Below are 25,674 nucleotides of genomic sequence, written 5' to 3'. Positions count from 1 at the left end.
GCAGATGATGAACGCAAAGGGACAGGTGGTCTGAGGTGCATTTGTTTTAATGCAAGAAGTGTAGCAGGTAAGGCAGATGAACTTAGGGCTTGGATTAGTACCTGGGAGTATGATGTTATTGCTATTAGTGAGACTTGTTTGAGGGAAGGGCAAGATTGGCAAGTAAATATCCCAGGATAAAGATGCTTCAGGCAGGATAGAGAGGGAGGTGAAAGGGGTGGAGGAGTTGCATTATTGGTCAAAGAGGATATCACAGCTGTGCTGAAGGAGGGCACTATGAAGGACTCGAGCAGTGAGGCAATACGGGCAGTGTTCAGAAATAGGAAGGGTGCGGTAACAATGTTGGGGCTGTACTACAGGCCTCCCAACAGCGAGCGTGAGATAGAGGCACAAATATGTAGACAGATTATGGAAAGATGTAGGAGCAACAGGGTGGCTGTGATGGGAGATTTTAATTTTTCCAACATTGACTGGGATTCACTTAGTGTTAGGGGTTTAGATGGAGCAGAATTTGTAAGGAACATCCAGGAGGGTTTTCTAGAGCAGAATGTGAATAGTCCAACTCGGGAAGGGGCCATACTGGACCTGGTGTATTGGGGAATGAGCCCGGCCAGGTGGTTGAAGTTTCAGTAGGGGATTACTTTGTGAATAGTGATCACAATTCGCTAAGTTTTAGGATACTGATGGACAAAGACAAGAGTGGTCCTAAAGGAAGAATGCGAAATTGGGGGAAGGCCAACTATAGCAAAATTCGACAGGAGCTGGGGAATGTGAATTGGGAGCAACTGTTTGAGGGTAAATCCACATTTGATGTGTGGGAGGCTTTTAAAGAGAGGTTGATTAGAGTGCAGGATAGACATGTCCCTGTGAAAATGAGGAATAGAAAGGGCAAGATTAGGGAACCATGGATGACAGGTGAAATTGTGAGACTAGCAAAGAGGAAAAAGGACCAATCTGAAACGAGAAATTAAGAGGGCTAAAAGGTGTCATAAAATATCTTTAGAAAACAGGGTTAAGGAAAATCCCAAAGCCTTTTATTGGTACATAACGAGCAAGAGGGTAACTAGAGAAAGGGTTGACCCAATCAAGGACAAAGGAGGGAAGTTATGCGAGGAGTCAGAGAAAATGAGTGAGATTCTTAATGAGTACTTTGCGTCGGTATTCACTGAGGAGAGGGAAATGACCGTTGTTGAGGTTAGGGATAGATGTTTGATTACTCTAGGTCAAGTCGGCATAAGGAGGGGGGAAGTGTTGGGTATTCTAAAGGGCATTAGGGTGGACAAGTCCCCAGGTCCGGATAGGATCTATCCCAGGTTACTGAGGGAAGCGAGAGAGGAAATAGCTGGGGCCTTAACAGATATCTTTGCAGCATCCTTGAGCATGGGTGAGGTCCAGGAGGACTGGAGAATTGCTAATGTTGTCCCCTTGTTTAAGAAGGGTAGCAAGGATAATCCAGGTAATTATAGATCGGTGAGCCTGATGTCAGTGGTGGGGAAGCTGCTGGAGAAGATACTGAGGGATAGGATCTATTTACATTTGGAAGAAAATGGGCTTATTAGTGATAGGCAGCATGGTTTTGTGCAGGGAAGGTCATGTCTTACCAACTTGATAGAATTCTTTGAGGAAGTGACAAAGTTGATAGATGTGGGAAGGGCTGTATATGTCATGTACATGGACTTCCGTAAGGCATTTGATAAGGTTCCCCATGGTAGACTGATGGAGAAAGTGAAGTCGCATGGGGTCCAGGGTGTACTAGCTAGATGGATAGAGAACTGGCTGGGCAACAGGAGACAGAGAGTTGTAGTGGAAGGAAGTTTCTCAAAATGGAGAACTGTGACCAGTGGTGTTCCACAGGGATCCGTGTTGAGACCACTGTTGTTTGTGATATACATAAATGATCTGGAGGAAGGTATAGATGGTCTGATTAGCAAGTTTGCAGATGACACTAAGATTGGTGGAGTAGCAGATAGTGAAGGGGACTGTCAGAGAATGCAGCAGAATATAGATAGATTGGAGAGTTGGGCACAGAAATGGCAGATGGAGTTCAATCCAGGCAAATGCATTTTGGAAGATCCAATTCAAGAGCGAACTATGTGGTAAATGGAAAAGCCCTGGGGAAAATTGATGCACAGAGAGATCTGGGTGTTCAGGTCAATTGTACCCTGAAGGTGGCAATGCAGGTCGATAGAGTGGTCAAGAAGGCATACGGCATGCTTTCATTCATCGGACGGGGTATTGAGTACAAGAGTTGGCAGGCCATGTTACAGTTGTATAGGACTTTGGTTCGAGCACATTTGGAATACTGCGTACAGTTCTGGTAGCCGCATTACCAAAAGGATGTGGATGCTTTGGAGAGGGTGCAGAGGAGGTTCACCAGGATGTTGCCTGGTATGGAAGGCGCTAGCTATGAAGGGAGGTTGAGTAGATTAAGATTATTTACATTAGAAAGACGGAGATTGAGGGGGGGACCTGATTGAGGTCCACAAAATCATGAGAGGTATAGACAGGGTGGATAGCAAGAAGCTTTTTCCCAGAGTGGGGGACTCAATTACTAGGGGTCACGATTTCAAGGTGAGAGGGGAAGAGTTTAAGGGAGATATGCATGGAAAGTTCTTTACGCAGAGGGTGGTGGGTGCCTGGAACGCATTGCCAGCGGAGGTGGTAGAGGCAGGCACGATAGCGTCATTTAAGATGTATCTAGACAAATACATGAATGGGCACGGAGCGGAGGGATACAGATCCTTGGAAAATAGGCGACAGGTTTAGATAGAGGGTCTGGATCTTTGCAGGCTTGGAGGGCCAAAGGGCCTGTTCCTGTGCTGTAATTTTCTTTGTTCTTCTTTTTTCTTTCTTTGAGAAGTTACAGGTTTGTAAAATTTGTTCTTGTGATGTCCATCACTGGCAAGGCCAGAATTTCTTGCCCATCTTTTATTCTCACAAGTAGATGCTGCTGAACTGACTTTTTGAACTGCAGCATTCTGTGTGCTGTAGGTACACCCACAGTGCTTTTGTCTATGGTGGTATTTTGGATCTGGTGACGTGAAATAAGGCAGATTTAAAAAATGTTCTCAGAGTAAAAGACACCTAGGAAATAGTGATAGTGACCACAACATGGTAGAATTTAACATTCATTTTGAGAGGGAGAAACTTGGGTCTGAAACAACTGTATTAAACTGAAATAGGGGTAATCATAGAGGAATGAGGGCAGAGCTAGGTGGAGTTGCCTGGAAAAGGAATTTAGTATTAAGGACAGTTGGCAAACAATGGCAGATATTTAAGAAAGTAGATCATGGTTCACAACAAGAAACATCCCAATGCAAAAGGAGGATTCTGGGAATGGGGTAAGCCGACCGTGGTTAACTAAGCAAGTTAACAATAGCATCAAATTGGAAGGGAAAACGTATTATGGCAAAGATTGTGGTAAGCTGGATGATTGGGAAAATTTAAAAACCAATAAAAGACAAGCAAGAAATAATAAACATGTCGAAGATAGACTTTGAGGGGAAACTTGCATCTAATATCAAGATGGACAGCAACAGCTATTTAAATATATGAAAAGGAAGTAAGAGGCCATAGTGAACGTAAGTCCCTCAGAGAATAAGGCTGGAGAAATAATAATAGGAATCAGAAAATCGTAGAGGATATGAATAAATGCTTTGTATCAGTCTTCATAGTAGACTTCATAGTAGCATCCCACAAATCCTAAATAGTCAAGGGGCAAAAAGAGGGTAAGAAATATATATACATATAATAACTACCATTAGAGAAAAATTACAAGGGAAACTAATTATAAATCCCTTCGACCTGATGAGTTGCATTCTAGGATTTGAAAAGAACTCGCTACAGAAATAGTGGATTTATTTGTGGTGATCTTCTTGGAATCCTTGGATTTGAAAAAAAGCCCCAAAGGATTGGAAAACTACCATGCAACACCTTGCTATAAAATGGGAAGGACACAAACAAAAAGGTAACAATGTATAAGCCAGTTAGCTTAACATGTATTCTGGGGAGAAGTTAGAAACTATTTTAAGGAATGTAAGAGCAGAACATTTAGTTCCCTTATCTAAATCATGAACATATATTGCAAATAGCTGGGGTCAAGTACTGATCCCTGCAATATCCCACTAGTCACTGCCTGCCATTTATTAATACCCTTTGCTTCCTGTCTGCTCACCAATTTTCTATCCATCTGAGTACACTATCCCCAGACCATGCACTTTAATCACACACATTAAACTCTTCTGTGGGACTTTGTTGAAAATCTTCTGAAAGTCCAAATAAACCACATCTACTGGTATATAATGTGAATACATGCAGTTATTAACTTTGGGAGGAAAATCATGAAAGGCAGACATTTTCTTTCATGGTGAGAGATTGGGAAGTTCAGTTGGTCTTTGTTCATGAATAACTAAAAGCCATCAAGCAGGCACAGTAGGCAATTAGGAAGACAACTATTATGCTGGCCTTCATTGCAATCAGCTTTGAGCACAGGAGTAAAGATATCTTGCTGCAGTTGTATGGAGCCTTGGTGAGACCTCACCTGGAGTTTTCTGTACAGTTTTGACCCCATTTTCTAAAGAAGGCTATACTGCTACAGACAGTGTAAAACAGAAATTCACTATATTAATCCCTGAGTTGATGGGATTGTTTGCTGAAACTAGGCCTAAATTCTATGTTCTAATACAGAACAATACAGCACAGGAACGGGCCCTTCAGCCCACAGTGTTGTGCTGAACATGATGCCAAATTAAACTGATCCCTTCTGCCTGCATCTGGTCCATATCGCTCCATTCCTTGCCTATTCATGTGCTTATCTAAAAGTCCCTTAAACGCACCTATCGAATCTGCCTCTACCACCATGCCTGGCAGCACATTCCAGACTCCTGCCACTCTCTGTGTAAAAAAAACATGCCCCTCACATCTCCTATGAATTTTCCCACTGTCACCTTAAATGCATGCCCCCCAATTTGATATATTTCAACTCTTGGAAAAAGATTCTGACCGTCAACCCTATGTATGTATTCTGTAGAGTTTTGAAGAATGAGGGGTGACCTCATTGAAACAAAACTCTTACAGGGTGTGACAGGATAGGTTTAGATAAGATGTTTCCCTTGACTAGTGAATCTAAAATCAGGGGACATCATCTCAGCAGAGACGGTAAACATTAAGACAGTGATGAGGAGGAATTTTTTCACTCAGAGGGCATAAATCTTTGGAATTCTCTGTCTCAGAGGGCAATGGAAACCTGATCATTGAGCAGGTTTAAGATATTGATCAACTTCTGGACATGAATGACAGTAATGAATATGGAGATAATCCATATCCCCAGAAAAGTGCAGGAAAGAGGCCTTGCGACAGATAGTGACTCAAGAACTAATTGAATGGTGAAACGTACTTGATGGGCTAAATGGCCTACTCCTGTTCCTATGTTCCTTTACAGATACAGGTTAGACATTATATAATTAAATGGAGGAACAGTCTTGAGGGGTTTAATTGCGTCCTCTTCATTGCATGGCATGTCATTGTTTGTTACATTGACCTCACTATTTTGTGATTTCCTACTGTTAAAGTGCTCCCTGAAATGGGTAAATGAAGTGAAATGATAGAAGGCAGCAGTTGTCCTGCTGGACCTAAGAGATTTGAGCTGTACTTCCTGCTGCCTCAGAAAGGCAACCAACATAATCAAAGACCCCTCCCACCCCGGTTATAATCTCTTCCACTCTCTTCCGTCAGGCAGAAAATACAAGAGCTTAAACACACTGTCTAATAGATTCAAGAATAGCTTCTTCCCAGCTGTTACTAGACTTCTGAATGGACCTCTCAAATTTCATGTTGACCTCACTGTCTGTGCACCTTGTCTGCAGCCGTAATATTGTATTCCTTGGTCTGTACTATTACCCGAGTGCACTTTGTATGGCGTGATCCGCCTGTACTGCACGCAAAACAACGCTCTTCAATGTCAATATGGTGCGGAGCTGGAGGAACACAGCAGGTCAGGCAGCATCAGAGGAACAGGAAAGTCAACGTTTTGGGTTTATACCCTTCATTAGGCCTGGGGAGGGGGAAGGGAGCTCTGAAATAAATAGAGAGAGGAGGGGTGGGGCTGGGGAGGGTAGGTGGGATGGTGATAGGTGAGTGTAGGTAAGGTGTTGTGGAGATTGGTCAGTGGGAAGAGTGGGGCGGATAGGTTAGAAAGAAGATGGACAGGTTGTGTAAAGATCAAGGAATCAGAGATAAGAGGGAGGGTTGGACATGGGATGAGGCCGGGGGTGGGGAGATTTTAAAACTGGTGAATTCTACGTTTAGGCCATGAGGCAGTAGGCTCCCAAGGAGGAATGGGAAGTGCTGCTCCTCCAGTTAGTGTGTGGTGTCATTGTGGCGCTGGAGGAGGCCCAGGATGAACATGTCACCAAGGGAATGGGAGGGGCAGTTAAAATGGTTGGCAACTGGAAAGTGTTGTTGATTATATTGTACAGAGCGCAGATGCTCCATGAATCAACCACCAAGTCTGCGCCTGGTCTCACCAATGTAGAGGAGACCACATCGGGAGCAACGGATACAGTAGACCAGGTTGGAGGATGTACAGTTGAACCCCTGTTGATTTGGAAAGATTGTCTGGGGCCTTGAATGGAGATGAGGGTGGAGATGTAGGGGCAGGTGTAGCACCTCCTGCGGTTGCAGGGAAAGGTGCGGGTGTGGTGGGGTTGGTGGGGTGTGTGGAGCGACAAGGGAGTCCGAGAGTGAACAGTCCCCACCAAAGGCAGATAGGGGTGGGAGGGCAATATCTCTTTTGGTGGTGGGGTCGGATTGGGAGTGGTGGAAGTGGCAGATGATGACACGTTGGATGCAGAGGTTGGTGGGGTGGTATGTGAGGACACGGGGGATTCAGTCTTTATTTTTGTTGGGGGGAGGGGGTTTGAGGGCAGAAGTGTAGGAAATACAAGAGTTGCGGAAGAGGGCATTATGAATAAACGGAAAGGAGAAGTTGCAGTCCTGAAAGTAGGAAGACATCTGGGATTCTTCTAGCAGAGTGAGTAAGTGTAAGTGTAGTCAAGGTAGCTGTGAGAGTCAGTGGGTTTGAAATAGATGTCAGTGCTGAGGCGATTACCAGAGATGGAGACAGAGAGGTCCAGGAAGGGGAGGGAGGTATCAGAGATGGTCCAAGTGAACTTGAGGTCGGGGTAAAAGGTGTTAGTTAAGTTGATGAACTGTTCATGCTCCTCATGGGAACACAAAGCAGCGCCGTTACAGTCATCGATGAAGCAAAGGAAGAGGTGAGGGATTGTGCCAGTGTAACAGCGGAAGAGGGACTGTTCCACATACCCTACAAAGAGGGATGCATGGCTTAGAGCAATACAGGTGCCCATAGCCATCCCTTTAGTTTGTAGGAAGTGGGAGGAGTGAAAGGAAAAGTTGTTGAGGGTAAGGACAAGTTCCGTTAGGTGGATGAGGGTGTTGATGGAGGGGGACTGGTTGGGCCTGTGGGAGAGGAAGAAGTGGAAGGCTTTTAGGCCATCTGCATGGGGGATAGTGTCCCGAACATAGGTTGGGAGCTCCTGGACCAGGGGAAAAAGACAGGTTGAGGTATGCGGAGATGGGTTCAGTGGGGCAGGAGCAGGCAGAGACAATGGGCTGACCGGGGCAGTCAGGTTTGTGGATTTTGGGAAGGAGATAGAACTGGGCGGTGAAGGATTGGGAAACAATGAGTTTGGAGGCTGTGGGTGGGAGGTCTCCTGAGGTGATGAGGTTATTGATGGTCTGAGAGACGATGGTTTGGTGATCAGGGGTGGGGTCATAATCGAGGAGGCAGTAGGAGGAGGTGTCAGAGAGTTGGGGCCTGGCCTCGGTGATGTAAAAGTCAGTGTGCCATACCACAACTGTGCCCCCCTTATCTGGGGGTTTGATGGTGAGGTTGGGTTTGGAGCGGAGGACTGCATGTTCCATGGGGGACGCGGTGGAATGAGTGAGGTGTGTGGACAGATTGAGGCGATCGATGTCACGACGGTAGTTGGAAATGAAGAGGTCGAGGGAGGATAGGAAGCCATGGGGAGGTGTCCAGGAAGATGGGGTGTGTTGGAGGTGGGAGAAGGGGTCTGTAGAGGAGGGGTTAGATTCCTGGTCAAAGAAATAGGCGCGGAGGCGGAGGCGGCGGAGAAAGAGTTCGACATCCAGATGTGAACAGAATTCATTGATGTGTGGGCGGAGGGGAATGAAGGTGAGTCCTCAGTGAGGGGGAGGTCTGGGGGGATGGTGAATACCCAGCAGGTTTAGGGGCTGGGGCTGGGTGTAGAGCTGGAGCTGGGAGAGGGGGTGGAGACTGTCTCAGGACTGGGTGTGTGTGTGGGAATGGTCACCAGGGTGGAAGCAGAAGTAGTGACATAGTTGATGTCGGCGGCATTGTCAGTGGAAGTGGCGCTGTCGGTGGTATCAGTGGGAGTGGCCGAAGCGAGTGCGTGGTTAATGGCACCGGGCACGTTGATAGGGAGGTCCTGGATAGAGCTGGGGTTTGGGGTGGTGGAGCAAGTCTGTGTTTGGAGGTAAGCACAGGCATGTTTAGTGTACTTACGACCCTCAATATCCAATAGTGTGGAGAAAAAGTGTTGGTTGAGGGTGTGGATCCTACGCAGAATGAAAAACAGTAGAGGTCTTTTGCAGGCCTGGAGAGCGAGGCTCTGAGCTGGGGTAGGGCTGACTGTAGTGAGAGAAGATGCCGGTGCACGGCTGTGAGCGTGGATCTGAGAATCCACAGAGAAAACCATTTCTGGAGGCTCTGGATGGATTGTAGAGAACGGTTGTCACGGTTTGGTCTGAACGTTGTTTGGAGTCCATGGGAAATGATCTGGCTGCGTAGGCAGGTACTGAGAAAGGAGACATAGCTGTAGTAACTTGGTTGGTGACATGTCCATCCTGGGCTTCCTCCAGTACCACAATGACGCCACATACAAACTGGAGGAGCAGCACCTCGTATTCCTCCTCGGAAGCCTACAGCCCAATGGCCTAAATGTGGATTTTACCAGTTTTAAAATCTCCCCACTCCCGGCGTCATCCCATGTCTAACTCACCCTCCCATTCCTGCCTCCTTGACCTGACACAACCCGTCCATCTGCTTTCCCACCTATCCACTCTACCCTTTCCACTGACCAATTTCCACTACCCCCTACCTGTATCCACCTATCACTAACCCATCTACCTTTCCCCCTCCCCCTATTTATTTCTGAGCTCCCTTCCCCCTCCCCAGACCTGATGAAGGGTGTAAACATCAACTTTCCTGCTCCTCTGATGCTGCCTGACCTGCTGTATTCCTCCAGCTCTGCGCTGTATTGACTCTGCCTCCAGCATCTTCAGTTCTTACTATCTCCGAGTGACTGAAAACGTTTCACTCTACCTAGGCACATATGACAATAATAATAAATCAAATCAAATCAAACCTTAGCTCTGAGGAGCTATTGGCACAGAGGAACCAGCTTGCAGGAGCATTTCCATTAGTTTAGCAGGAGATGCCCATGCTGGGTCTCCCTCAGACATCAGCATTGGCAGGGGCCATAAAGCAACATCAATGCCATTTTCTGGACAAATAGTTACATCCATACCCCCCTGCCAGGATTGGATCAAAGGAAGGAAATTGCTGTAGTGCCCTTCACAATCTCCAAACTTTGCAAAGTGCTTTACACCATATCAAAACGTCTTCAAGTATAGTCTCTGAAATGTAAGAAATGTACCAGCCAGTACATGCACAGCAAGCACCCACTAATAACAGAGAGATAAATGATCAGATTATTTGCTTATTGATATTGATTAGATGGGGCATTTAGGAAAACTTTCCATCAGATCCTGCCACAGCTTGCTGAGTATTTCCAGTGTTTTCTGTTTTGATTGTAAATTTCCAGCATCCGCAGTCTTTTGCATTCTGCCGTTTTCCTTCATCAAAATAATCACATGGGATCTTTACCAAGGTATGTTATATGTTAAGCATGTTAACATCGTGCACAAAGTACTCCCTTGGTACCATACTGGGAGTCTCACTCTAGATTTTGCACAAGAGTCCCAGAGTGGAATTTGAAGCCATGACCCTGTGACACACAGGCGGGAATGAATGAACTCATCAATTATTATGAAATGATTTTGTCCATTGAAGAATTTCCATCTCAGTTATTCTATTAATGTTGAGAGAGACTTTCAGCCTGAAGCTGTGTGGCAGCCACACAAACCTTAGTTTGTTAGGTCATGTACAGACCAAGTCTCCTACTTGTGTCAGCTTCTCAAAAGATGTTTGAAATTCCAGTCTTCAGTCATTACATGTTCCACAGACTTTAAATCAGTCACTGTTAATGCCCACAGGTCCTCACTGTGAGAAATCTTAAAACCTTTTGGATCCCAACTAAAAGTACCTATTATATGAAAAGCAACAGTTGAAATTTGCATCTGCTAAATTGATTGTGCTAATTTAGCTTTTCTCCTTGTGCTTCATAATGTATCTTGGTATAAATATTTTCATTATAGTTTTGGATGAAAAGTAAAAATCAGTTATCATTCTACAGACTGAGGATGAGTTGCAAATGAATAGTTCATCACCCAGATTGAAGCTTGTGTTAGTAAGATCGGACAATTTACAGCTTACTTTCCTGCCGTATTGCAGCCGTGCTTATCAGGGGAATAGCCAGGAGTATTATTACCTTAAGACCATCAGGAAAAAACTAGCTCTTTGCAAATCATAGACATTTCATATTCTCTTCCTTGATCAATTTTAAACAAGAAGCACAAAATGATTGAGCACAGTGGAACTTGAATAATGATGTGTCTTCAAGGTATAGCAATTAGGCACAAAAACAAAGTTGCTGGAAAAGCTCAGCAGGTCTGGCAGCATCTGTGAAGAAAAAAATGATTGTTAACGTTTCAAGTCTGGCGACCCTTCCTCAGAACCTCTTTCGGTTTTTATTTATATAGCAATTAGGCATTTTGCCTGCACATCCTTGAATAGTATTGGGCAATTTAGCATTGGCAATCCACCTAACTTGCACATCTTTGGACTGTTGGAGGTAACTGGAGCAAACCCACACAGACATGGAGAAAACATGCAAACTCCACACAGACAGGCACCCGAGGCTGGAATCAAACTCAGGCCCCTAGCGCTGTGAGGCAGCAGTGCTAACCACTGAACCACTGTGCCACTGTTCTACTCTTACGAGGAGAAGGAACTGACACCATGTTCAGAGAGATTGGTATCAAGCAGCATTTTAAAGGAGGAGAGAGCTGGAGAGAATTAGAGACAGAATTCCAGAGCTAAGGTCCCAGGCAGCTAAAGCCACCAGTGGTGGGCTGGTCAAAATCAGTGATACCCAAGACTGAAGCCTTGGAAGAGCATGTGTCTTGGACAGTATACGGCTGGAGGAGGTTACATGGATAATTTAATTATTGCAAGACCAGCAAGTGGTGTGTTTCTTTTTGTTCATTCACAGGATGAGGGTGTCGCTGGCCAGGCAGTATTTATTGCCCATCTCTAGTTGCCCAGAGAGCAGTTAAGAGACAACCACATTGCTGTGGGTCTGGAGTCACATGTAGGCCAGACCAGGTAAGGAGGGCAGTGTCCTTCCCTAAAGGACATTAGTGAACCAGATGGGTTTTTCCAACAATCGACAATGAATTCACGGTCATCATTAGACTCTTAATTCCAGATATTTATTTAATTCAAATTCCACCATCTGCCATGGTGAGATTCGAACCCAGGTCCCCAGAATATTACCTGAGCTTCTGGATTAACAGTCCAGCAATAATACCACTAGGCCATTGCCTCCCCTTAAGCAAAAAAACAAGGATGACCATTTTAAAATCAAGACTGCATGTCACAAAGCACAAATGTAATGGACGAATGTGACATACAATATGCTTATATGCACTTGACCTATGGAAATGATCAGCAAGACAATATAGGTTTACAAGTACTACACAACATTGAAGCATATTGTGATTCTTATTTCTATAAAGTGTTGTTACTAATATGCTGAGTATATCTAACAATAATATTTATGAATAAAAGAATCCTAACATTAAAGACACTAATCTACAGATCAAGGAGCCATAAATTATATCAAAACTCTTAAAGAGTTGTGCAAGAATGATGCCAGAACTGACTGAATATGTTGGTCAGGAGAAGCCGTACAGGCTGAAGCTCTTTCTTCAGAAATTGGATGACCTGTCGTGATAAAACCGAAAGAACGGTGATATTTTACAATTTTGAAAGGCTTGATAGAGTAGATATTAAGGGAGATGTTTCAACTTGTAGGGGAATAAAGTAACTAAATATAAGATTAAAAAAAACTAAGTAGCAGATAAGCACAAAAAAAATCCAGCTGGGAACTTAGGAGAAACATCTTTACCCAGAGAGTTGAGAAAATTTGGAATTTTCTGCCAACAAGAGGTATCTGAGGCTCAAAACCCAAATATCTAAAAACATGAATAACATTATAATCCATAAGAACCGGCAACAAAAATGACTCTTGTACTGAATCCCAGATGGAGAACTGGAATTGATAGCACAAGCATGGGAGACCCAGCCTCACAATTAGATGCTGCAAAGCTTGAGGTTCAGCTAGAGAATGGTGAAGGATGCTTGTATGTTAGTTTGGCTCATTGAGAACAAAAATGCAGGTTCAAAAAGTAATTCAATTTCTGTATTTTTGTTGCATATTTTTGTGGAGGACGATAGAAGCATTATTATTTAAAACTCCAGAAATTTTAATCTGTATCGAGTACCAACCATATTCTACAATCAATACATTTATGATGCTTTGTATTTGATTTGTCAGCTTGTGTGTAGACCAGTTAGCTTATAAGTTAACATTTAAAGCTGTTGCTGCAATCAGGAACCAAGAATATTGACTTTATTTTAATAGTGAGTCACCACAATGCCAATCTATACCACTTTGGAGAAGAGTGATTGAAAGCAATTTTGTCTGAAGATTAATTTATACAAAGCACAAAACATTGAAACAAATAGCAACCGCAGAAATATGTACTGCTTGAATCAATGATTTCAATACAGGCTTTATGTCTGAAAATCTTACTTAGCTTCAGGAGGAATTGGTCACAACACATTTATACCATGAAATAATATCAGTTTGCATGTGACCAGCACTGCACAACCAGTAAGTACAGCTTTTGCTACATATTCATTTTAGCAGCAAGCAAATATTACCCTGCCACCACACCCTAATATAACTAAGCAGTTCATTTCATTTAGTCACAGCATCAGTAACGATATAACTAAAGGCAATGTCAAGATCACTATCGTTGATGGAGTCACAGTGACTTAACTCTATTCCATTTCCAAAGAATAGGTATCATATTGACTAAAACTAATTGTCTAAATATTTGGAAGCACAAAGGTGCTCATTCCATCCCCATAACTCAGTTCATCATTGGTAATCAGAAATCGATCAATCTGCACCTTAAACATACTCAAAGACCAATTTTCCACAGCCCTCTGTGGCAGAGAATTCCAAGGTTCACAATCTTCTGAGTAAAACAATTTCTCATCTCAGAGCAAAATGGGATCTCCCCTTTTTTTTTTAAATTGTGCTCAATGTTTTCTAAACACCCCAACCAAGGGAATCATCCTACTTGTATCTACACAGTCTATTCATTTATGTATTTGGTAAGTTTCAATTCTTCAAAATGCTGTAGAACACAGGCCCAGTTTTCCCAATTGCTCTTCATAAGACAGTTTCACAATGGAGGGAGCAAGTCTGGTGAGCCTTCATTACGCAAAAATAAGGATGAAGCATTCGCAGCAATCTTCAGCCAGAAGTGCCGAGTGGATGATCCATCTCAGCCTCCTCCAGTGGTCCCCAGCATCACAGATACCAATCTTCAGCCAATTCGATTCACTCCACATGATATCAAGAAATAGTTTGAGACACTGGATGCTGCAAAGGCTATGGGCCCTGACAACATTCCGGCAATAGTTCTGAAGACAAACTTCACAAGCTTGAGTTCCAGGTTTTGGGACTTGAGCCCTGCTGTCCATCCTTGAGGCAGTGGACTGTGTAGATAGCATGGAGAGCGAGGTGCTCCCACTGCAGTCTGGAAGTTTACAGGCAGAACACTGCCCTGTTCCCTGACCAACATATCTCCTGAGGCTTGCTGCAGTGGAATGCCTGGATATAAATATAAATATTATAACCAGGAGGTCTACTGCTGTATATATATATATGTATATATTGTTTTTAACACCCTACACTACTGCCATACAGCAGTAGACCTCCTAGTTATATTTATTTTTACACCCCAATCAAGAACCTTGTAGTCAACAAGATTCACCTGGTCTCAATCACCATAGACCATGGTCTGTCAACAGTGGCTAACAAAGGATGTTTGGGATTGTGTAAAATGAAAAGGCCTATAAAGTTGCCAGAAATAGCAGTGATTCTGAAGACTGGGAGGTATAGAATACAACAAAAGGAGGACCATGAAACTAATAAGAAAAGGGAGAATAGAATATGAATACAATCTAGTGCCAAAAAAAAGACTGTGAAAGTCTCCTGAGGTAATGTAAAATGGCTAAAATGAATGTGGGTTCATTCGAGGCACAGTCAGGGAATGTATAATCAGGAATAGAGAAATGGCAGAGATGGTAAAGGATTGTGTCTGTTTTCAATGAGGAAGATACAAAATACAAAATATCTCTCAGAACTGGAGTGGCTAGGGAAAATAAGGAATTGAAGGAAATTAGCATCAACAAGACTAATTGTACTGAAGAAATTAACGGGCATAAATTTGACAAAATTGTCAGGATGGCCTACATCCCTTGAAGGAGGTGGCTATAAAGATGGTAGATGCACTTGGTGATTAACTTCCAAAACTCTCCAGATTCTGGAATAATTCCTGTGGGTTGGAAAATAACAAATGTCACCCCATTATTTAAGAAGGAAACGAGAGAGAAAACAGTGAACTATAGACCTATTAGCTTTACATCAGTAGTAATAGAATTTATTTTAAAGGACAGGATAAATAGACTCCTGTTTGACAATGATCTGATTGGGCATAGTCAGCATGGATTTGTAAATGGGAAATCATGTTTGATGAGTTTGTTGGAGATTCTGAAGATGTTAACATGATAATGATAAAGGAAAGCCAATGGACAAAGCATACTTGGACTTCTAGAAGGCTTTTGATAAAGTCCCCCACAGGAGGCAGGTTGAAAAAATTAATGTACATGGTCTGAAACGTAATGTACTGATGTGAATTAATGATTGGCTACTAGACAGAAAAAATACAGAGAGTAGGAATAAACGGGTCATTCTCATGTTGGCAGACTATGAATAACGGGGTGTCACAAGGATCAATACATGATGCCCAGCTGTTCACAAACTATATCAATGATTTGGAGGTGGGGACCAAATGTAATATTTCCAAATTTGTGGATGACACAAGGATCAGTGGAAATGTGTGATGTCAGGAAGATGTAAAGCTGCTTAAGGAGGTTTTGGATAGGCTTAGCAAGTAGACAACAACATTGCAGATGGGATAAAATGTGAGGTAACACACTTTGATAGGAGAAACAGATGCTAGCCTTTATTGCAAGGTGATTTGAGTACAGGAGTGGTGAAGTCTTGCTTCAATTATACAGTTTAGTTAGACTGCACCTGGTGTACGGTGTGCAGATTTGGTCTCGTTATCTCAGCAGAGATATTATTGCCATACAGGGAGTGTGTTTTTTATATTCATTTGTGCGATGTGGGCATTGCTAGCTGGCCAGCATTTATTGCCTGTCCCTAGTTGTGCTTGAGAAGGTGGTGGTGAGCTGCCTTCTTGAACCACTGCAGTCCTCCAGCTGTGGGTTGACCCACAATGCTATTAGGGAGGGAATTCCAGGATTTTGACCCAGCGACAGTGAAGAAACAGCGATATATTTCCAAGTCAGGATGGTGAGTGTGTTCCAGAACTTGCCGCTCCCTTAGCCAAGCTGTTCCAGTACAGTTCCAACACTGGTATCTAGTGTGTTTGTCTGGGACATATGATACATCTTTGACTTTACTGCAGAATATCCGCTCCATTTGGTGCATCTGACTGCTATTCCATAATTCTGAAACCTATTTGTTACCCTTAGAAGAAGTATTGACTTTCTATGAAAACTTAGCAAGATATTTCTCAGAAAAAGAGATTTTATAAAAGGCTAGAAACCAAACCACAAACTAAATCTTTATAAATGACTGTAATGTTTATAAATGACTTGGACGAGGAAGTGGAAGGGTGGGTTAGTAAGTTTGCCAATGACACGAAGGTTGGTGGAGTTGTGGACAGTGTGGAGGGCTATTGTAGGTTGCAACAAGACATTGACAGGATACAGAACTGGGCAAGGAAGTGGCAGATAGAATTCAACCCAGAAAAGTGTGAAGTGATTCATTTTGGAAGGTCGAATTTGAATGCATAATACAGGGTTAATGGTAGGATTCTCGGCAGTGTGAAAGAACAGAGGATCTTGGGGTCCACACCCGTAGATCCCTCAAAGTTGCTACCCAAGTTGATAGGATTGTAAAGAAGGCGTATGGTCTGTTGGCTTTCATTGGCAGGAGAATTGAGTTTAAGAGTCGTGAGGTTGTGCTGCAGCTCTATAAAACACTGGTTAGACCACACTTGGAATATTGTGTTCAGTTTTGGTCACCTCATTATAAGAAAGATGTGGAAGCTTTAGAGAGGGCGCAGAGGAGATTTACCAGGATGTAGGGTAAAAGTAAAATGTAGGGTATGCAGGGTAGATTGATCTTTGTAGGATAATAGGTCGGCACAACATTGTGGGCCGAAGGGCCTGTACTGTGCTGTACTGTTCTATGTTCTCTATGTTCTATGTTAAATACTCAACTTTCACTTTAAAAGTTGGAAATACTGACCAAACGTATTCACCAATCATCTGCTTTGCCTTTCGATCTGCACTTATTTTCTCGGCCACTCACCTCTTGCCCTGGAGACCTTATTGTAATTCGGAACACAAAAGAGGCCAGAATTAAACCACACGTATTCAGAGAATCATAGAATCCCCAAAGTGCAGATAGGCCATTCAGCCCATCAATATCTTAGTGTTGCAGGGCTGAGTGAGATACAGATATAAGGAGTGGTGAAGACTTGGAGGGATTGGAAATCAAAGACAGACAGAAATGCTTTTGTACATCATCCGTCTCTGACTAAAAAGACAAAAAGAACATAGGCAGGTCTTTTCAAAACCTTAAGTTTAGCTTTCAGGTTTGGTCTTACACTTTGCGACATCGTAAAAATTCTTCCTCGTTCGTATTTTCTCAATGCAAGAAGGTGATGAGGCTGTGCTCTGCAGAAAGAATCATACAGCACAGAAGGAGACCATTCAGCCCATCAAGTCTGCACCATCCCTCCGGAAAGCCCATCACCCAGACAGAGTCCACCACCCTATCCCCATAAGCCCATATTGACTATGGCTAATCCACCTAGCCTGCACACTTAATTTACCATAGCCAATCCAGCTCACCTACACATCTTTGGACTTTGGGGGGAAACCAGAGTACCTGGAGGAAATCCATGCAGAGATAGGGAAAACATGCAAACTCCACACAGTCACCTGAGGCTAGAATCGAACCCAGGCCCCTAGTACTGTGAGGAATTGGTGTTAACCACTGAGCCACGGTGCCAACCCAGTAAATAACCTCCTTTAAACATTTATCATGCTCTATTTTCAAAATTTATTATTGAAACTGCTTCCAAATTCCTTTCAAGAAGTATGTTTCAGATCACAACAGTTCATCTTGTAAAATAAAATTTCTTCTGATTCTTTAATCAATTACCTTAAATCTATCTGCACTCATACTAACCCTCCTGTTAGTAGAAGCAGGAGCCCCTGTCTATGAAATAATTCCACATAGACAGGTACCCTGTCACCAAGTCACTCTTTATTTACACATGGAAAGTTTTTGACACTAGTGCAGATCCTCAGAGCCAGCTCTCAGGGTGAACAAAATCTTTGATACTCCTGTTTATATCCATCAGCCAGGGCTCCCTGATTAGACCAGGTTAACATCCCCAATCAGGGAACTCATATTCTGTGAGGTCCAACTGGCTGACCTTATTACAGTCACTTCATCTCTCCCCCTCTGAGTCTGAGGACTTAGGCTGGCCCTTTATCTTGTAGCGCCTCCTGGGGTGTTTTAGCACCGGGTAAGGATTCTCTGACTCTGAGTCAGATACAGACAGCATGTAATGCACATTTGCTTGCTTTTTACACCCAGAGTGTCTCGTGAGAAATTCATTTTCTTCTTCCAGCAGCAAAAGTGTCAATGCCTCGAGATCTGCCATTTTCTTTGCAGATTCTGATGTCTTTTCAATGTTTGACGGAGAGGGAGAACCCTTGGGTTCCAGTACATTCTCAGACTGTTCTGAGCAGCAGGGCACATTTTGCTCCTGCACCATTTGCAAGTTTGCAGCTTTCATTTGTTCCACATGCTTGTTCAGGACCATCGCACCTACCCAAACTTTATACATCAGTGATCCTGACCTCACGCTGACCTGTGCAGGACCATTTCATGGTTCCTAGACCAAACTTTGTTCCCTGTAGTAAAATGTCTCTTTTCATTTGCTGGAGTCTGCTGTCTGGCATTGGGGTTCCTGATGGTGTTTCACCATCTCACCCAGGTTCAGGAAGATCAAATTTAGTCTGGAGTGGAGTCTTCTCCCTTGGCAATGGCCTTGTGGTATTATCACTGGACTGTTTATCCAGAGACCCAGATAATGTTCCGGGGACCCGCGTTCAAATCCTGTCACGGCAGATGGTGGAATTTGAATTCAATAAATATCTGGAATTAAGAGTCTAATGATGACCATGAATCCATTGTCAATTGTTGGAAAAACCCATCTGATTCACTAATGTCCTTTAGGGAAGGAAACTGCCATCCTTATCTGGTCTGGCCTACATGTGACTCCAGACCCACAGCAATGTGGTTGACTTTGAACCCCTCTCTGGGCAATTAGGGATGGGCAATTAATGCTGCCTAGCCAGTGACACCCTCATCCCGTGAATGAATAAAGGAATAAAGAAACAACTCTGTTGGAGCTATCCCTGTAGCTGCAATAGGGGAGGTTCCATAATCAAATAGGAATTAGAACAGTTTGATATCTAGTGAAGCTATAGGCTGTTTCTTTAAGCCTGCCTTCAAAATTTGGACTGCTCTTTCTGCCAGACCATTGGATTAATGGATGGTTTGGAGCTGTCTGTATAAGTCGAATCCCATTCGACGTTGGGAAAATCTCAAATTCCCTGCTGGAAAACAATGGTCCGTTATCTGTAACCAACACTTCCGGGAATCCGTGTAGTGCAAAAGATGCACGCTGTTTTCTTTATCATCGTTCCTATGTTTGACGAATGAACTCTATGCTCATCCAACCATTTTGAGTGGGCATCTGTAATTACTAAGAGCACTGAGCCCAGGAAAGGACCTGCATAGTCAACGAGTAACTGATTCCAGGGTTTACCGGGCAATTTCCACTAATGTGGGGGAGCTGCTGGCAGTAATTTTTGTCTTTTGTGGCTCTCTGGGCACTGCCCAACAACGCGGCTATGTCTGCATCCAACCCTGGCCCCCAGCCATAATTTCTAGCCAACATCTTCATTTGAAAACCCCTGAATATCCCTGGTGGAGTTCAGCCAGTATCTGGTGGTGACTTTTGCTCAGGACAATCACTCTTATTCTCCATAATAATATGTCGTCCTCTACTGTGATCGGGTCTGTCCGTGTCCAAATAGGTTTTAATGAATGTTTTGATGGCCCTTTGGTTTCCCCCATCACCACCAGCTGTTTCAGTTTTGCCAGGATCGGATCATTCTGCTTCCGAAGTCTGATATATCAGCTGGGACTCAAAGTGTGTCCAGAAAATTTAAAACCATTACGGACTCTTCCAGTGGCAGGACCACTGGTAGTGTATCTCCCAGCAGGAGGCAGCTCAATGCATCCACCTTCACTACTTGGCCTCCCAGATGGTGTTCCAATTTGTAATCATATGCACTTAGTATTAGAGCCCACCGCTGAATTCAGCCTGAAGCTTTAGGCAGTACTGCCTTGTCTTCTTTAAGTGGACCTAGGCGGGGTTTGTGGTACATTATTATTACAAATTTATACCTGTGAAGGTATTTGCGGAACTTCCTGACTCCAAATTGTCTGTGCATATTTATGCTCTGCATTAGCCAAGGTTCTGGATGCAAACATTGGACACTACTCTCCATTGGGCCACCTATGAGCTAATAGTGCCCCGATGCTATGTGGGGAGGCATCACATGTCAAAAGCAGATCTTGCTTGGGATCATAGTGTGCCAACACCTGAGAGAATGATAGCTGTTACTTCACTTTCCCGAAACCTATGGCTTGGCTGTGGGACCATTTCCAAGGCTGACCCTTTTTTAGGAGTTGTTGCAAAGGTGCCAGGATGGAGGTCCCACAAACCCACAACATCTTCCATCCAGAAGGACAAGGGCAGCAGATACATGGGAACACCACCACCAGCAAGTTCCCTTCAAGCCACTCACCATCCTGACTTTGATAAATTACCGTTCTTTCATTGTTGCTGGGTCAAAATCCTACAATTCCCTCCTAAGGGCATTATGAGTCCATGATCTGCAGCTCACCATCACCTCCTCAAGGACAACTATGTATGAGCAGTAAATGCAGATCCAACCAGCAACATCCACATCCCATTAATGAATTTTGAAAAGTAGGATTAACTGGATAGCTACTTTCAGTATAGGCTGTTGGGCTATATGCCTTTCTTTTATGTTGCAAATTTCTTCTAAGAATCCTTACATAGAAACTTTGGAGTTAGGAGCAAAAGTAGTCCATTCAGCCCTTTGGGTCTGTACCATCATTCAATAAAATCATGGCTGACCTGGTTGTGGTCTCAGCTGCGCATTTCTTGTTTCTGTCACATAGCCCAATTCCTTGCCTATTAAGAATTGGTCTAACTCAGCCTTAAGTAAATTCAATAACCCATCCTCCAATACTTTCTGCAGAACAGAATTACAAATATAAATGACACTCTGACTGCAAATGTTTCTCCTCATCTCTATCTTGAAAGGGAGACATTTTATTCTGAAACTGTGTCCCCACGCTCAAATGCATCCTACAAGAGGCATTATCTTCTCAGATAGTTACAGCACAGCCAGGCCATTCAGCCCTATGAAGAAGCAATTCACTTAGTGCTATTCCCAGTCCTTTTAGAACATAGAACAGTACAGCACACAATGCCCTTCAGCCCACAATGTTGTGCCAAACTTTTACCCTAATCCTAAGGTCTATGTAACCTCCACCCCTACCTTATACTATCATCCATATGCCTATCTAATAGCCGCTTAAATGCCCCTAATGAGGCCGACTCCACTACCCTCTCCGGCAATGCATTCCACGCCCCTACCACTCTCTTTATCTGGGGCCCTGCAGATATTTTCTTCCCTGCTACTATCCAATTTCCTTTTGAAAGCCTCATTTTGCAACAGTCAGACAGCTTTATGCTCATTGCGGGAAGCAATGGCCTAGTGGTATTGTAGCTAAACTATCAATTCAGAGATCCATAATATTTTTCATTGCTATATGTGGGTCCTTGGTGTGTGCATATTGATTTTAATGTAGGGAAACACAGCAACACTTCCAAATAACTCTCTGGCTGTGAAGTGCTTTGTGTCACGTGGACTATGTGAAAGATGATTAATAAATGCAACAAAAACAAAGTTGCTGGAAAAGCTCACCAGGTCTGGCAGCATCTGTGAAGGAAAAAACAGACTTAACGTTCCAGGTCCAGTGATCCTTCCTACATTCTGAGGAAGGGTCACCGGACCCGAAACGTTAACTCTGTTTTTTCCTTCACAGATGCTGCCAGACCTGCTGGGCTTTTCCAGCAACTTTGTTTTTGTTCCTGATTTACAGCATCAGCATTTCTTTTGGTTTTTATTAATAAATGCAAACTTATTTGATCTTGCACTTTGGCTCTCAAGCTTGGTAGGTAGTAGGTCTCTCACTTGAAAATGCTTGGTTGTAATTGGCAGTGTAAGAGTAAGATGGCGCAGCAGTATCAATATGAGGTGGGTTTAACCCAACGGTTGAATGATGCACTGGAACAGATGAGAAAAGAAAATCACTGAGGAGCAAAACTAAAAGTTGGATAACTCTGCTTAAGCAATCAGGACTAGTCAATGAAGCTGTATCATAAAATAATATTTAATGGGAATGAAAGTTATAATTTATAAAGGGGTCAAGGGTTACATGGAGAAGGCAGGAGAATGGGGTTGAGAAATGAGCATTTCTGAAGAAGGGTCCAGACCCAAAACGTCAGCTTTCCTGCTTCTCTGATGCTGCCTGGCCTGCTGTGTTCATCCAGCTCTACGCCTTGTTATCTGAGAAATGTATCCAGTATGATTGAATGGTGGAGCAGGCTCAATCTTATGATCTTATGAATTGATGCTATCCATTCCCCTCAGGATCTTAAAGTGGTTCCATGAGATCAATTCTCATTCTTGTAAACTCCAATGTATAAAGAGCCAACCTGCTCAACCTTTCTTCACAAGATAAGCCCCTTCATCCCAGGATTAAGTCAAATGAAGCTTCTGTGAATTGCTTCTAAAGCGGTTATATCTTTTTTAAAATAAGGAAACAAAATTGTACTCCTGATGTGCTTTCACATTGAACAGCTGCAATAAAATTTCCTACACTCTAATCCACTCCTTTTAGGACACCTAGATCACTCTGCACCATGAAGATCTACAATCTCTCTCCATCTAAATAGAGGACTTATCTGTAAATTCCCACCTGTTTCCCTGATTGTGAAGCTAGATTTTTGATCAAACTAGAATTGCATTTAGGAGCAAAGCAGCTCCTGAAAATCAGATAGAAACATAGAAAATAAGCCATTTGGCCCATTGAGTATGTTCCACCATTCAACAGGAATTTGGCTGATCCTCTATCTTAATGCCATACTCCTGCTTCCTACCCATACCCATGACACTTTTACCTTCAAGAACTCTTTCTTAACTATATTCAAGACTACCTGCATGGTCTCTGAGGCGGAGCATTCCACAGGCCTTTGAGTGAAGAAATTATACCTTATCTTCGTTCGAAAAGGTCTACCCATATTGTGAGACTGTCACCTTATTTTGGACTCTCTGGCCCAGAGGAGGCATCTTCTCTATATCCAGTCTGTTCAATTCATTCAGAATGTTATACGTATCAATGATATCCCCTCTCATCCTCTGAAACTTCTGTGAATACAGGCCCATTTAACCCTGCCTCTCCTCATACAACAAACCTACCATCCCAAGAATCAGTTTAGTGAACCTTTGTTGCACTCCCATTATGGCAAGTATATCTTTTCTTGGGTAAGTCTGATCAGTTCTGATCAGTTACTCAATCCAAAAGTTACTCTGATTTCTGTCCACAGATGCTGCTAGACCTGCTGAGTTTTTCCAGCAATTTCTGTTTTTATTCCTACTCCCTGTTTCCCTTCAACTAACCAGTTCTCAATCTATGTCTGTATATTAGGACTAATCTATGTGCTTCGATTTTACACACTAATCTCTTATTTAAAACATTTTCAAAGGCTTTCTGAAAATCCAAATGCACCACATCCACTGGTTCTCTCTCACCTATTCCACTGGTTAGATCCTCAAAAACCTCCAATAGATCTGTCAAACATGATTTCCCTTTCAGAAATCCTTGTTGACTCTGTGTAGTCGTATTGATATTGCTGAGTGTGCTTAACTGTAGATTCCAGAATGTTCCATACTACTGATGCCAAGCTAGCTGGTCTGTTTTCCCCTGTTTTCTCCCTCTCTCTTGTTTATATAGTTGAGTTATATTTGCCACCCAACAATCTGGAGAGACTGTTGCAGAATTTAATGAATTTTGGAAGATGACAAACAACTCATCTATTATTTCGTGTCCACCTTGTTTAGTACCCTGGAATGTAGATTATTTGTAGTACCTTGATATTAATTATCTTTTAGCTCCTTTAATTTCTCCCAACACTTTTTTGTAAACTAATACTAATTTCCGTCAATTCCTCCTTCCCAATACAGCCTTGCTTCCCTCGCATTTTTTTAAATTCCTTTTTTCTTCTTTATTCATTCACGGGATGTGGGCGTCACTGGCTACGCAGCGTTTATTGCCCATCCCTAATTGCCCAGAGGGCAGTTAAGAGTCAACCACATTGCTGTGGGTCTGGAGTCACATGTAGGCCAGACCAGGTAGGATGGCAGTTTCCTCCCCTAAAGGACATTAGTGAACCAGATGGGTTTTTCCGACAATCAACAACGGATTCACAGTCATCATTAGATTCTTAATTCAAGATATTTATGGAATTCAAATTCCACCATCTGCCATGGCTGGATTCAAACCCAGGTCCCCAGGACATTACCTGGGTCTCTGGATTAACAGTCCACCGATAATACTGGTAGGCAATCAACTCTGGGAAGTTATTGTATTTTTGATTTTTACTTTATTGTCATCGTAAAAATCCAATAAAATATTGTGAAAAACTTTCATTTATTACCACTGTACAGTGCCATTTTGAATAATTTCTTGAAGAGAGACCATCAGTCCTGAGCCAGCTCATCACCGTCAATAACGCATGCACCACTGTCCCTCCTGAATCGCTTCGCTGTCTACACCTGACCTAATGAACATCGAAGTTGCTGATCCTCAGGCACCATCTTTGCTGTTTGTCCTATACTCCTCCACCACTGCTACGCTAACATCATCAATGTTGCTGTGATGCCTTTCTGCCACCAATTCACCTACACCAGCACCGGACCCAACCAACAACAAAGTCACTGACTTGCAGGCACTATCTTTGCTACAGGTCCTTTGCCACCACCTTGTCGCCTCCTGTGCCAGACCCGCCAATGTCAGAGTCACGTCTCTTACCGTTGAGCCCACCTGATCGATGTTGCTGTGATGCACTTCCATCACCGCTTCACTGCTGCCAGTGCCAGACCCAACCAACAACTAAATCACCGATCCTCAGGAGCCATCTTTTACCGCTGTATCTTTTGTGAAGACAGAACTAAAATAGTTGTTTGATTGATCTGCCATTTACTTATTTTCCAGTATCAGTTCCCCAGACTCACACTGTTAGGGGCCTATATTTGCCAATATTATTTTTTTCTTTTTTACACAGTTATGGAAACTCTTACTGTTTACTTTTATGTTTCTTGCAAATTTATTCCAATATTCTACTTTTTCTCACATAATCAACCTCTTGGTTCTCCTTTGCTCCCAGTCCTTGGCCTTACTACTTTTTCGAACAACTTTATGTGACTCCTTGTTTGATCTAGTACTATACTTAATTTATTTTGTAGCCATGGTTGCATCACTTTTCCTGTTGTGTTCTTTCACCCAAAAGGAATGTATAGCAGTAGTAATGCATGCAATCATTCCTTAAATATTAGCCATTGTCTATCCACTATCATGGTTTTTAGTGAAGTTATCCAGGCTATCACAGCAAACTTGCCTATCACACCTTTGTAGTTACCATGATTTTGATATATGTTGACCAAAAAATTATTTGATCTTTTTTGAAAGAGTTGCCATCTCTGCTTGGACAAATTCCAGTGCATTTCATCACATAACCTCTAATAACCCTGATCCCTCCATCCCCAAAAAATAAAGTGAGAAGTCACAC

This window comes from Rhincodon typus, chromosome 10 (assembly GCF_021869965.1).
Source record: "Rhincodon typus isolate 14 chromosome 10, sRhiTyp1.1, whole genome shotgun sequence".
Classification (NCBI taxonomy): Eukaryota; Metazoa; Chordata; class Chondrichthyes; order Orectolobiformes; family Rhincodontidae; genus Rhincodon; species Rhincodon typus.
This window is presented reverse-complemented; position numbering follows the sequence as displayed.